This window comes from Lactuca saligna, chromosome 3 (genome assembly GCF_052625555.1).
Source record: "Lactuca saligna cultivar CGN05327 chromosome 3, ASM5262555v1, whole genome shotgun sequence".
Lineage (NCBI taxonomy): Eukaryota > Viridiplantae > Streptophyta > Magnoliopsida > Asterales > Asteraceae > Lactuca > Lactuca saligna.
The window spans coordinates 14,433,815-14,448,657 of record NC_136419.1 but is presented as its reverse complement, the minus strand read 5'-3'; the positions used below and the strand labels follow the sequence as shown (position 1 = coordinate 14,448,657).

At 36.0% G+C, this 14,843-nt stretch overlaps 2 long non-coding RNA genes across 3 annotated transcripts; both read right to left on the bottom strand.

Moving 5' to 3' along the window:
* Positions 1-5,398: 5,398 nt before the first annotated feature.
* LOC145033419 (uncharacterized) lies at positions 5,399-11,059 on the bottom strand. Of its 2 annotated transcripts, none has more exons than XR_013677536.1 (3): positions 10,930-11,059; positions 5,962-6,049; positions 5,399-5,448 (listed from the first exon to the last, which is right to left on the bottom strand). It is a non-coding gene; the product is annotated as an uncharacterized LOC145033419 (long non-coding RNA). The 2 variants fall into 2 exon arrangements; XR_013677537.1 differs by lacking the exon at positions 10,930-11,059 and adding an exon at positions 6,851-6,964.
* Positions 11,060-12,572: 1,513 nt separating this feature from the next.
* On the bottom strand, positions 12,573-14,138 carry LOC145034066 (uncharacterized). Its single transcript, XR_013677862.1, has 3 exons — positions 14,025-14,138; positions 13,136-13,223; positions 12,573-12,622 (listed from the first exon to the last, which is right to left on the bottom strand). It is a non-coding gene; the product is annotated as an uncharacterized LOC145034066 (long non-coding RNA).
* Between the last annotated feature and the right edge of the window lie 705 nt (positions 14,139-14,843).

Genomic DNA, 14,843 nt, shown 5'->3' with positions numbered 1-14,843 from the left:
AGATAAGGCTCCCAAGATTAGATCTCATCCTAGGTTTTCCTAGGAAAAACTCGACACCACTCTCTGCCATCAGCTACAAAAGGAACTCCTGCTAACTTCCTTTAACTATCTTACAAATACAATTATATATTACAAAAACTAGACATTTCTTTAAATGAGAGGTCTCAAACTACAACGGTTGGACTCAAACAGGATCTACGTAATAGAGTTTAAATCTAACCTTCTAAAAGTATCTAGTTCCCATAATATGTAACTTAGCATATTCTCTTACTAGTTATCTAACGTTAGTTAGAACTCCCAAAAGCACAAAGCAAGTAGCATTAAGGCATCAAGTAATCAGAAACAAGCTTCACCTAACCAGGCCATCCTATCACCAATTGATCAGCACTAGGATGTATTTCTACAAGCTCACATAATAGGCATACAAAGGCATCTCTCCTAGCATTCTATCATGAAAAACTGAGCATCTGCTTAGCCCTAACTAGCATGTGATTCAAAGATTAAATCATATCAAATAACATGTATGAGTATTTTGGGAAAGTTACTTGAGCTCAGCTGATTGCATGCACCACACCCTTTCTTATTTTATAAAAATATTTTCCCAAAATATATCTCTTTTTTGAAAATGAAACTTTACCAAATCCTCAGTTTGACTTCAGACATACCCGAGAGTGTGCCAAAGTCTCTCAAACCAAGGCTCTGATACCAACTTGTAACATCACAAAATATGACCCAAAAATTTCATTTTTGATTTAAGTAATAATAGTACTCCAATACATTGTTCACAAAACCACAAAAATATGTATATGAAACATCATAAAAATCAGAGTGTGTCCCATAAACATAATCCATATGGTATGTGCTATGCAGTTAACTCGATCTCTTCTCCTTGGAACTGGAAGTACCTGAAACATAAACTACAAACCGTAAGCACAAAGCTTAGTGAGTTCCCTAGGATATCGCAAACCATACATACATAACATATAACAGGCCCCGCCCCATGAGTATAACAGGACCCACCTTAACTCGAATAATGGGCCCTACCAAATGAGTATAATGGGCCTCGCCCTAACTCGGATAACGGGCCCCACCCACATACAAATCATATAGTAACTAAGAACATACAGGATAACCATTAGGCTCCACCCAGAAAACATACAAGCACATACACATACTAGTGTCACACAGACGATGATTATTCTAATAAATCATATCATGGGTCGGCATTGGTGCCTACGACCCACTATACATGGTGAGTAAACTCACGTCGAATGCTGAATCTCACTGAAGATCCCCAACTACTGTACCGACGACTCCTTGAGCTATCAGTACAAAAATAACACCCAATTAACACTTGGGTTCTAAAATATATCCAATAATCCATATTATGGGTAACATGACCATTTTACCCCTGATATAGTTTAACCCAAAACTAAGGCCTAAATCCACAATCTAAAACGCCCAAAACCAAATAATCATTCATGGCCTATTTATGGCCTAATTTTACCAATTGGGCCCAACCCTTTCATGGGCCTTCCCTAAGCCCAATAATTTTTCCAAGTCTATGACACTTTCTCTCAAAAGGCTCAACAAGAGCTCATAAACCCAATCCCAACAGGAGGCCCAAACCCTCGGCCCAACTCATAAAATCCCTCTGACATAGTACGTGGGCTGTATTCAGCTCTACGCTAAGCATACTCGCTGCTTGGCTTGTACAGGGCGTGTACGAGCTTGTACACCCATCGTACTCATTTATATAGCCAAAATTTCCATTAAGATCTTATTAGGTAATTCCAAGTGTCCAAACCATAAATCTGAGTGAAAATGAACGTCCAGAACCATAGAGTCACTAACTTAGTGACTTTTGTCACAACGAGGAATTCTAAGCTTTTTGTAAACATTAATAAGAGTAACATTTGTGACTAAAACTTGAAAGTGTGCATGATGTTTATTCAATAACAAAAAAATTCCATCAAACACTCTATACAAACACTTCAAATGGTCAACCAAAGATTGGAAACCCTAAAAATCTTGGTTTAAGTCCATTATGGACTAGAATTTCCTCATTGAGCCTAATGGTCCAATATACTTCCAATTTGACTATTTTGGGCTTAGGACCCTTAAATAGGCCCTAATTGGACCTATTTTCATAAAACTTAACATTTTGGGCCATAATGAATCCAAAATGAATTGGTATACCTTAATGGGCCTTATTAGGCCATAACAAATACAATAAGCCCAAATGGGCCATAAAACTCATTCTTTTATGCAAATTAGGCCGTAAACTACCCTAAAGGCCTAATGGGCCGAAAACTTTTTTATGGACCTAATAATTTTGAACCAAGATAAGAAGTGGGCCAAATCAAATTACCTTCCTTCCTCCTAGCCGAAATATCGGCCCAAGTATAAAAAAAAGGGGAAAAGAAGTATTATGGGGAGAGTTGACTTTGGGTGTTTCCATCTCCATATTACCCTTCGTATCCCCATGCTTGGACCAACATACATCGATAATGGTCATTTCACTTCTCTTTCTCCCCTCTCTTCTTATCTTAGGCCGAGAGGAACACACACACACATTACACAAATTCTCTTCATTACTCTCAAAGATCATCTTCCTTCTTGCTTGTAGTGACAAAGAACATGGTTTGGCATGCGCAATTTAATTTTGAACAACTGAACATGGTGATTTGGGTGCTAAAAGATATATTCGATCATAGTAAATGAGTACAAAAGGGATCTAGTCTAGAACTACATAAATATCTCACCCACTAATCATTATGACTACATCTCTCAAGCACACCTCTACAAGTGGACAAACCCACCTTATATAAAGGTGTTTACTTGTCTCTCTCTCACTGTCACTAACACATCTGTCAAAATGCTAATACTCCACATGCAAGTAGGTTTTACAAAAGTCAAAATTTACAAAGTCAATCATGAATAACTTTGCACCCCAACATTCTCCCCCTAAAAATTAGGAATGAATGACCCACTTCAATTCTTCCAAAGTCGAGCAACTACGCGGTTCGAGCCTCAAAGGTGACACATGTTGAAACGAACTTCAATATTCAATTCTTTCATGATTCTTCAATTTGGGCTCTAGGATGTGAAACCATACAATCCGAGCAGCAATGAATGATTAACTTCAAATAATCACCCTAAAGTTGCGCATAAAAACACACCCCAAAAATCTTCAATAAAACCAAACACATTTCGAATACATCACTTTCGAACTTCCAATTGCATCATCTCGTAAGCTTCAAAACTTCAAGATCACTTCGATCTTCAAATCCGCGTAATATGAAAAATACAAGTTCGAATTTCCATATAAACCTTCTCCCTTTTTATAATCGAAATTTGATTATAAATCTCCAAGGACAAAGAATGTGCTGTATTCGGAATTCTTCGTGTCAAAACTCCCCCTTAACATGTGGTATAAACTTTGTGCTTCAATCCGCAAAATCCAAAAAATAATAAATGTTTAACTTCGTTCGCGGATCGCCTTTGACAAAATTTCTCAAAAATGGGTATAAATTATCAATTTCAAAATTCTACAGTGACCCGTTGCGCCCAAAGCAACAAAATATGCAAAACACTCCCCCTTTTCCAAAGCTGGGTAGAAAGCGTCTATTTGCACCAACTGTAGGGGCCTGATATGCACTTTCCTCAATTTTCAGCAAAAAATAGTCATTTTTCGAATTTGGGTGATAACTGCCAAAACTTCAAAGTTTCAGGGACCATTTTAGAAAATTCTGCCCTTGTGCACAAATTATACGAAGCATGCCCAAAATATGCGAAGCTCCGAAATTTTTTCGAATTTGGGTGAAAAGTGTCACACATTTGAAACTTGTGTTAATTTGTGAAGTGTCAAATATTTGAAGGTTCAGGGGCTGTTTTTAAAACGTTTGCTTTTTCAATTCATATGAAGTTTTTTGATGAAACATACGAAGACAGTCAAAACTCAAAACGCACGAAACTTTTTCTTTCTTAGTATGAAACTCCATCTTCCCCAATCAAGGAAAAAATTTCTCAGCATACGAAGCATACGAAGACTTATATATGTACAGTAATAAACAGTAACCGTTATTCGTTCGTTCAATCATCAACCCTTCGTATGAATCCACAGCACCAAAAACCTAATCACAAATTGACTGTAAACAAACATTGACCCTTCATTGTTTAACATAGTTCTTCTCCGATTCATTGATCAAATAACCAAGGCTTCGCACCATCGACCCTTCACTGTGATCCAATCCTTCGACTATCGAACAATTGATTTCAAAACTAATAATTAAACATCAAAGCTCAAATAACCTTCACTTTTCCATTCCAACCATTCGTTTTTACAATTCAATCTTCGAAATCTATCTTTCGACTCCAAAATCCAAATCACATCCATTGATTTTAATCATTGAATCTAACAGACCCATTCCAAATTCATTCCTCACAATCGATTCGTGCTACTCAACATAATATTGCTATCAAAATCAAAACAAATTTATTCACCAAGCAATTTTCGTTCCTTCATGATTCGTTTTTCATCCTTCAATTTACAACTCCAAAATCAAAAATCGATTTTGAAAATGACAATATCAACTGAAAACATTCCGATATCAATTTCCTATTTTACTTCCAAAACGACTCAAAACAAGAGCAACAAAAGCGAGATCGATTCCAGATTTATCAAGAATCCGATTTTGACTTCCGCTTTGACTTGTCGATTTCAATTGTCGACAAACACCAAACACAATTTTCTTAACTCGATTTTCAGATCAAAAACTGAATACAAAACAATTTTCATCTGTTCTTCAATTGTTCTTGGGCAAGTTCATCCAAATCAAAAACTCAATTTTTGATTTTTTTAATTTTGACTTTATCATAATCGATTTCTGTTATTTAACATAGTATATTGAATCGATTAACAAGAACGAATTAGCAAGTACTTCAAATCGATTAACAGGAACGTGAAATTGAAAATAAAATTTCAAGAATGAGACACGAATGTCCGATGGTACAACTGGATAAAGTAAGAGACGATGATGAACGATAAACATCAGTGACAACGAATTTGGATCAAACACATCCAATGTATTTTAGGTTAAAACGAATACATGAACAGTAATCGAATATTAATTTTGGGCTCAAATCAATTGGATATGATCAGCAAATAGCACGTAATTTGTAAGACCCCATTCACTAAAATTACCATAAAGCCAAACATGCTACATGCATATTCATAATTATAATTCACACTAGTGGTCTAAATACAAAAGCATGGATACAAACCAACTAAAAGGGTTTTTACAAAGTTTCATAACTAGTTGTATAAATACATAACTACCCAGGAATTTATAATTCATATACATATATGTATACCAAGTAAAAACGTAGTAGTATCAACTACTCTAAGTCCTCCAACAAAGCCTGTTTACTCTGGATGCTTATCACCTGAAATAGTTAAACACTAAAAGGGATAAGTGGGCGTCACTTAGTGAGTTCAAAAATAGATACAATATAACGCTATGCCATATACATAACAATATGACAGGAACAAAAAGAAACAAAGGACAACAAAGGCTTATATGTGTATCAAATGAAGGGCTTTCCAAATCAATAAACGGTTAGATTCAAGGGATTACAATAATTAAGACACAATAATTTAGGATCATAAGCATCATAAATTCCAGCCCAAGAGGCACATAAAACACAATCCCTTTTAATCATGTTGCTAGAATATACAGGCTTTCAGCCCTACCTAGCCCGAAGCCAATACCAAAGTGATACGAGTCATGCTCTACATGGTCAAAGGCACAAAGCCAATACCAAAGTGATACGAGTCATGCTCTACATGGCCAAAGGCATCAAAATCAATATCAAGTAATAACCACTTAGATCAATAACACAAGAAAGCACATTGCACATATAACACATAACATACAATTGTCCCTATATTGAACTCACTGTGCTGTAACCGAATGTTGCGATAAAATTCCTCTTTTTCTGATGAAATTACACCATCCTCAGGCCTCTAAAACCTTCAATTATACCCCTGGAGTTCATATTTCAAATTTCATAAGCAATTACTCAACTACTCTCAAGTTATGTTGTTTTCAATTTAGAAATTTTAGTTTTTGTTCTTTGTATAGCTGTCACTTGCAGATCTGTTTACCCTTATTAAATGTCAAAATAACTAATAAATTATACATATTAACAAAATAGACTCTTATATCTTTCTAATGCCACTGACCTCACATTTTTATGATTTTTCTATAATTTACTATGAATTTTACAAAACAACATCCTAAAGCTGTCAAAATGTTCCAAAGCTGTCAAAATTCAGCCTTACTGCACTGAACATATAGCTGTTTTCACCCATTTTAAGTCCGGAATTAGATTTTGGTTTTAAAACAAAAATCAAAGTAGACATTCTCAGCTTTCCAGGTATATATAGCACATCTCCATACGATTTTTCTATAATTTTTGGTGATTTTTACAAAAACAGGACAATTATACCCTTTATAATTTCATTTTACCCTTTACATGATCAAACCTCATGATCAATATCATCAAGTTCTTCTTTTACAATGATAACACTGAATATTTTAGTAATCCATTCTAATTCAAGTATAAACCATGGGTTTCATTATTAATTTTCACTAATTACTCTTAAACCATATGATTAATTCTCAAGTTTACATGTAGTTACTTGATTTCCATTTAAGATTCTAGGTTAATAACATAAACTCATGCCTAATTTCATTAAATCAGTGGTAAACCCACTTTGATCAAACCCTAATCTCTTAATAACTCACTAATTACAAGGGTTAATCCAAAAATTAAGAGTTCATACCTTGATTACTAGACTTGATACTTCAAGAACACTCAAAATCTTGATTTAATCTTCAAAACTTGATCAAGATTGATCATGTATGTGAAAATCTCCCATAGGGATGGTGACGAACTGAAAATGGCAGGAAAATGACTCAAAATCATGTTTCAATGGGTAAAAACCCGAGTTGGGTCGGGTTTGACCCGGTTTGGGTACCCTTTTACCCCTAAACACTAAAAATTGCATAACTTTTCGCTCGAAACTCCGTTTTCGATGAGGTTTTCGCCTGTACGTTTCTAACGAGATAATTTACAACTTCCAATAAAAATATCCCAGAAAAGATCTTCCAATAAAATCAGATTTAATTATTTTCAACTTAGACGTTATACTTTCGTTAATTCCGATAGTTGACTTTTTGATCGGAATCACATAAGACTTCCCTATCACCTCTAATACATTCCAAATGATTCTAAACTTAGTTTAACTTCAAATATTATAAACCTATTTCGTTAGAAATCAACGCTTAAAACCATACCGAAAATAATATATATATATATATATATATATATATATATATATATATATATATATATATATATATATATATATATATTTAAACGCTTACAATTCTATTTTACTATAACTACCTACTTTAAACGTTTAAAACAACATATAATATATATAATAATATTCATTTTTAAACTAACAATCATATGAAACATGATAATTAAACAAGGTTACTGAAGTGTATGTTACAAATACCTCCTCCTTTTGAGGATTTCGTCCCTGAAATCACGACGATTTAAACAAGCGGGGATATTTTTCTCTTATGTCATTCTTATTTTCCCAAGTATAATTTGGGCATCGATGATGTTTCCACTTGACAAGCACTAACTCCACTTCTTTATTACGCAGATCAACTGTTCTCTCATTTATAATCTCTTCAGGTTCTTCTACATATCTTAACTTATTATCCAATTTCACCTCGGATAATGGAACTGTCTCATCATAGATGCTCAAGCATTTGCGTAGATAGCTCACATGAAACACATCATGAATACCTGCCAAATCTTCTGGCAATTCCAAGCGGTATGCTTGTTTACCAACTCTCTGGATGATTTTGAAAGGACCAACAAATCTAGGACTTAGTTTTCCTTTCTTCCCAAATCGCATAATGCCTTTCCACGGGGATACTTTTAGCATTACGAAATCACCCACCTGGAATTCTATGGGTCGTCTCCTCGTTTCTGTATAGGACTTCTGTCGATCCTGGGCCGCTTTCATTCTTTCTCGTACAATTTGAATCTTGTCGGTGGTGTCTTGAATCATTTCAGGGCCTCCAAGGATCTTTTGTCCTATGTCTCGCCAACACAATGGTGTACGACATTTGCGAGCATATAATGCTTCATATGGTGGCATTTTGATTGAAGCGTGGTAACTGTTATTATACGAAAATTCAACAAGAGGTAAGTATTTATCCCAGTTACCACCGAACTCCAAGACACATGCACGAAGCATATCTTCTACGGTTTGGATTGTTCTCTCTGTCTGACCATCTGTCTGGGGATGATAAGCTGTGCTGAGAGCAACTCGAGATCCCATTTCACGTTGCATACTTGCCCAAAAGTGAGAAGTGAAGCGAGTATCACGATCGGAAATGATCTTTAATGGCACACCGTGTCTTGCAACAATTTCATCCAAGTATACTTGTGCGTATTTCTCCATTGGAGCCATTTCACGCATGGCAAGAAAATGAGCGCTTTTAGTCAGGCGGTCGACAATTACCCAAATGATATCATGCTGTCTAGCAGTCTTTGGCAATTTGGTAATAAAATCCATGGACAGTTCTTCCCATTTCCATACAGGAACACTAAGACTTTCTGGGGTTCCATAAGGCTTTTGGTGCTCTGCTTTGACTTGTAAGCATACTAAGCATTCCTGTACATATCTTCCAATGTCTCTCTTTAATCCAGGCCACCAATAATCAGCTCTTACATCATAGTACATTTTACTTGTACCAGGATGTATTGAAAGTTTAGATTTATGGGCTTCATCTAAAATCTTCTGTCTTAATCCACCAATCTTTGGAATCCATAGCCGATTCTTGAATACTTTTAATCCTCGCGGATCATCAAGTAAAGCATTATTATAATGTATCATCCCTTCTTTCTTCACATTTTCTGGCTTTAGGGCCTCTTCTTGCCATTTCTCTAGTTCATCTAGAATAGTGAATTTTACTGTGGTATGAGTAATAGCATAACACATACTATTACGATAAATTTTTCTGCTAAGTGCATCGGCAACTACATTGGCTTTTCCAGGATGATATAGGATTTCACAGTCATAATCTTTGATCAGCTCCATGGCTCGTTGTTGTCTCATATTCAAAGTTTGCTGACTGAATATGTACTTGAGACTTTTGTGGTCAGTAAATAATTGGCATTTTGTACCAAAAAGATAATGCCTCCAAAGTTTTAGGGCAAATACCACTGCAGCGAGTTCGAGATCATGAGTGGGATAATTCTTTTCATAATCTTTCAGTTGTCTTGAGGCATAGGCTATCACTTTGCCATGTTGCATCAACACACAACCGAGTCCCAATCTTGAAGCATCGCTGTATACGGAGAAATCATCATCACCTTCTGGGAGTGATAAGATTGGAGCATGAGTCAAAAGATCTTTTAGAGTTGAGAAAGCTTTTTCTTGGGCTTCACCCCATTCAAACTTTACTTCCTTCCTTGTAAGACTCGTGAGCGGTACGGCTATACGAGAAAAGCCTTTAATGAATCTCCGGTAATATCCCGCGAGACCCAAGAAACTACGAATTTCGGAAGCATTACGGGGCACTTCCCAATTTTGAATGGCTTCGATTTTGATAGGATCTACAGATACACCATCACTAGAAATAACATGGCCAAGAAATTGAACTTGGCGAAGCCAGAATTCACATTTCGAGAATTTAGCATATAGTTTCTCCTTTCGAAGAAGTTCTAACACCGCACAAATATGAATGGCATGGTCAGCTTCAGACTTGGAATAGATTAGAATATCGTCAATGAATACGATGACTGATTTATCGAGCATTGGGCGACATACCCGATTCATCATATCCATGAATACAGCAGGAGCATTTGTTAAACCAAACGGCATAACAAGGAATTCATAATGCCCATATCGAGTACGAAAAGCAGTCTTCGGTACATCCTGCTCGTGAACTTTCAACTGATGATATCCAGATCTCAAATCAATCTTCGAGAAATAGCTAACACCCTGAAGTTGATCAAATAAATCATCAATGCGAGGTAGTGGGTACTTGTTTTTGATAGTCACCTTATTCAACTCACGATAATCAATGCACATCCACATCGATCCGTCCTTCTTCTTGACAAACAATACAGGAGCACCCCAGGGAGAAGTACTCGGTCGGATAAAGCCTTTGTCAAGTAATTCCTGCAGTTGGATCATCATTTCTTTCATCTCTGTTGGCGCGAGACGATAAGGAGTCTTTGCAATCGGAGCAGCACCAGGCACAAGGTCAATTCGGAATTCTACTTGCCTATCCGGAGGAAGGCCAGGCAAGTCATCGGGGAAAACATCAGGATATTCGTTAACAACATGAACATCATTTACTGTTTTCTTCTCCTCTTTTGAGACATCAACTGAGTAGGCCAGATAGATAGAACACCCCTTTGATATGAATTTACGAGCTTTAAGGAAAGAGATTATTTTGAAGATTCTTTGTTCACCATAGACATAAATAGGATTCTCCCCTTCAATAGGAATGCGTACTATCTTTTCATAGCACAAGAGTTCTGCACGGTTCTTTGACAACCAGTCCATGCCGAGAATGATATCAAAGTTGGGTAGGGAGATAGGAATCAAATTGGCAAGAAAATTATAACCTTCAATTTCTATGACACAATCTCTATAGACTTTATCAACAAGTAATGATACACTTCCCGCGGTATCTACATGAAATGGTTGGGCGAGTGCATAACAAGCAATTTGAAAAGAACGCGCAAATTCACGAGACACAAAAGAATCTGAGGCACCAGAATCAAATAAGATGTGAGCAGGTCTAGAATTGACGAAAAATGTACCAGTCACAACATTCGGGTCCTCGCGTGCCTCCTCTGGGGTAATCTGGAATGCACGGCCTTTAGCCTTTGGCACATCCTCCTTTTGGGTTGAAGTACCCACTGGTTGTTGAACGGAAGCTTGACTTCTCACCATTTGGCTAGTAAGAGTTGGGCAGAAACGCTTTCTGTGGCCAGTAACACCGCAAGCATAACATGTAACATTCCTCATCGGGCAAACGGGCTTCATATGACCTGTTTCTCCGCATCCATAGCAAATCACCGGTCCTTTTCCTACCCTGCATTGACCCTGGTGGCTCTTTCCACATTTCTGGCATGGTGGTGGAGCTCTCGACTGAAGAGAAAAAGATTGTGGCCGACCGCGACCACGAAAGGCGCTCTGAGATTGTACTTTTGTGCTAAGATCAGATCGAGCAGATCGACCCGATGGATTAGTTGAAACAGAAACAGTTCGATCAACACGTGGATGCTTCGGGACAGAAAGAATGGCACCACGTATCTCTAAGTCATGCTCGCGCTTTCGGGCATACTCAACAGCTTTATTGAATGATAGAATATCCCGATTGATCACGAAATCACGGATTTCATACCGTAACCCATCCATGAATAACTGACTTTTATCGTCTTTAGTCGGGATATACTTCGCAGCAAACCGTGCCTTTTGATTGAATTGAATTTCATATTCGGTCACAGTCATTCCTCCTTGCTTAAGTTCGAGGAACTCCTTCTCCAGTCTTCTCCTCATATCTAGAGGACAATATTTTCCTAGAAAGCGGATTTTAAACATCTCCCAAGATAAATTCTCCTGGTCATACTCGTTAAGAGCTTCAAATGTCGCTTCCCACCAGACTAAGGCTTCTCCAATGAGCATTGCAGAAGCATAGTTAACCTTGTCTTCATTAACCACATGGGAGATACGAAATACTTTTTCTGTGTTCTGGATCCAGGTAAGAACAACAATGGGATCAAGGACACCTGAAAACTCTGTAGCACCACTACTCTTGAAAGTTTTGAATGAGGGACGTTTCGCTTTCTCTCTTGAAGACTCTCCGGTGGCTTTCTCTTTACCCTTATCACTATCCCTTTTGTGTTGTTCGAGAGTTTGTCGAATAACACCAGTAAGTTTATCCAAAAGTTGCTCCTCACGAGGGGATATTGGAGTATCTCCCTCATTAAGATGAAGATCTCCACCCACATCTGGTGTATGACTACCCTCCTGCTCAGCCATTGCTCTGAAAAATTTGGAGTAACATAACACGTAAGAATATAAGGATTTATCATTACCCAACACCCCACTTAAGTCTTTCCTATGGTTTGTATCCATATACGGACAATAAATTTGTTCATATATTGAACTTCCAACAGTTTAAGTCTAAATACCAATTCGTGGTATTTAGTTCGCTTAAACCAGTGCTCTGATACCATAATTGTAAGACCCCATTCACTAAAATTACCATAAAGCCAAACATGCTACATGCATATTCATAATTATAATTCACACTAGTGGTCTAAATACAAAAGCATGGATACAAACCAACTAAAAGGGTTTTTACAAAGTTTCATAACTAGTTGTATAAATACATAACTACCCAGGAATTTATAATCCATATACATATATGTATACCAAGTAAAAACGTAGTAGTATCAACTACTCTAAGTCCTCCAACAAAGCCTGTTTACTCTGGATGCTTATCACCTGAAATAGTTAAACACTAAAAGGGATAAGTGGGCGTCACTTAGTGAGTTCAAAAATAGATACAATATAACGCTATGCCATATACATAACAATATGACAGGAACAAAAAGAAACAAAGGACAACAAAGGCTTATATGTGTATCAAATGAAGGGCTTTCCAAATCAATAAACGGTTAGATTCAAGGGATTACAATAATTAAGACACAATAATTTAGGATCATAAGCATCATAAATTCCAGCCCAAGAGGCACATAAAACACAATCCCTTTTAATCATGTTGCTAGAATATACAGGCTTTCAGCCCTACCTAGCCCGAAGCCAATACCAAAGTGATACGAGTCATGCTCTACATGGTCAAAGGCACAAAGCCAATACCAAAGTGATACGAGTCATGCTCTACATGGCCAAAGGCATCAAAATCAATATCAAGTAATAACCACTTAGATCAATAACACAAGAAAGCACATTGCACATATAACACATAACATACAATTGTCCCTATATTGAACTCACTGTGCTGTAACCGAATGTTGCGATAAAATTCCTCTTTTTCTGATGAAATTACACCATCCTCAGGCCTCTAAAACCTTCAATTATACCCCTGGAGTTCATATTTCAAATTTCATAAGCAATTACTCAACTACTCTCAAGTTATGTTGTTTTCAATTTAGAAATTTTAGTTTTTGTTCTTTGTATAGCTGTCACTTGCAGATCTGTTTACCCTTATTAAATGTCAAAATAACTAATAAATTATACATATTAACAAAATAGACTCTTATATCTTTCTAATGCCACTGACCTCACATTTTTATGATTTTTCTATAATTTACTATGAATTTTACAAAACAACATCCTAAAGCTGTCAAAATGTTCCAAAGCTGTCAAAATTCAGCCTTACTGCACTGAACATATAGCTGTTTTCACCCATTTTAAGTCAGGAATTAGATTTTGGTTTTAAAACAAAAATCAAAGTAGACATTCTCAGCTTTCCAGGTATATATAGCACATCTCCATACGATTTTTCTATAATTTTTGGTGATTTTTACAAAAACAGGACAATTATACCCTTTATAATTTCATTTTACCCTTTACATGATCAAACCTCATGATCAATATCATCAAGTTCTTCTTTTACAATGATAACACTGAATATTTTAGTAATCCATTCTAATTCAAGTATAAACCATGGGTTTCATTATTAATTTTCACTAATTACTCTTAAACCATATGATTAATTCTCAAGTTTACATGTAGTTACTTGATTTCCATTTAAGATTCTAGGTTAATAACATAAACTCATGCCTAATTTCATTAAATCAGTGGTAAACCCACTTTGATCAAACCCTAATCTCTTAATAACTCACTAATTACAAGGGTTAATCCAAAAATTAAGAGTTCATACCTTGATTACTAGACTTGATACTTCAAGAACACTCAAAATCTTGATTTAATCTTCAAAACTTGATCAAGATTGATCATGTATGTGAAAATCTCCCATAGGGATGGTGACGAACTGAAAATGGCAGGAAAATGACTCAAAATCGTGTTTCAATGGGTAAAAACCCGAGTTGGGTCGGGTTTGACCCGGTTTGGGTACCCGTTTTACCCCTAAACACTAAAAATTGCATAACTTTTCGCTCGAAACTCCGTTTTCGATGAGGTTTTCGCCTGTACGTTTCTAACGAGATAATTTACAACTTCCAATAAAAATATCTTAGAAAATATCTTCCAATAAAATCAGATTTAATTATTTTCAACTTAGACGTTATACTTTCGTTAATTCCGATAGTTGACTTTTTGATCGGAATCACATAAGACTTCCCTATCACCTCTAATACATTCCAAATGATTCTAAACTTAGTTTAACTTCAAATATTATAAACCTATTTCGTTAGAAATCAACGCTTAAAACCATACCGAAAATAATATATATATATATATATATATATATATATATATATATATATATATATATATTAAACGCTTACAATTCTATTTTACTATAACTACCTACTTTAAACGTTTAAAACAACATATAATATATATAATAATATTCATTTTTAAACTAACAATCATATGAAACATGATAATTAAACAAGGTTACTGAAGTGTATGTTACATAATTGGGCTTAACATATGAATATATGACTTCGGATCTTAACAAACAGAATTTTGGGCTTGAAATTTAATCGATGAACAGTAACGACCGGAACTTTTGGGC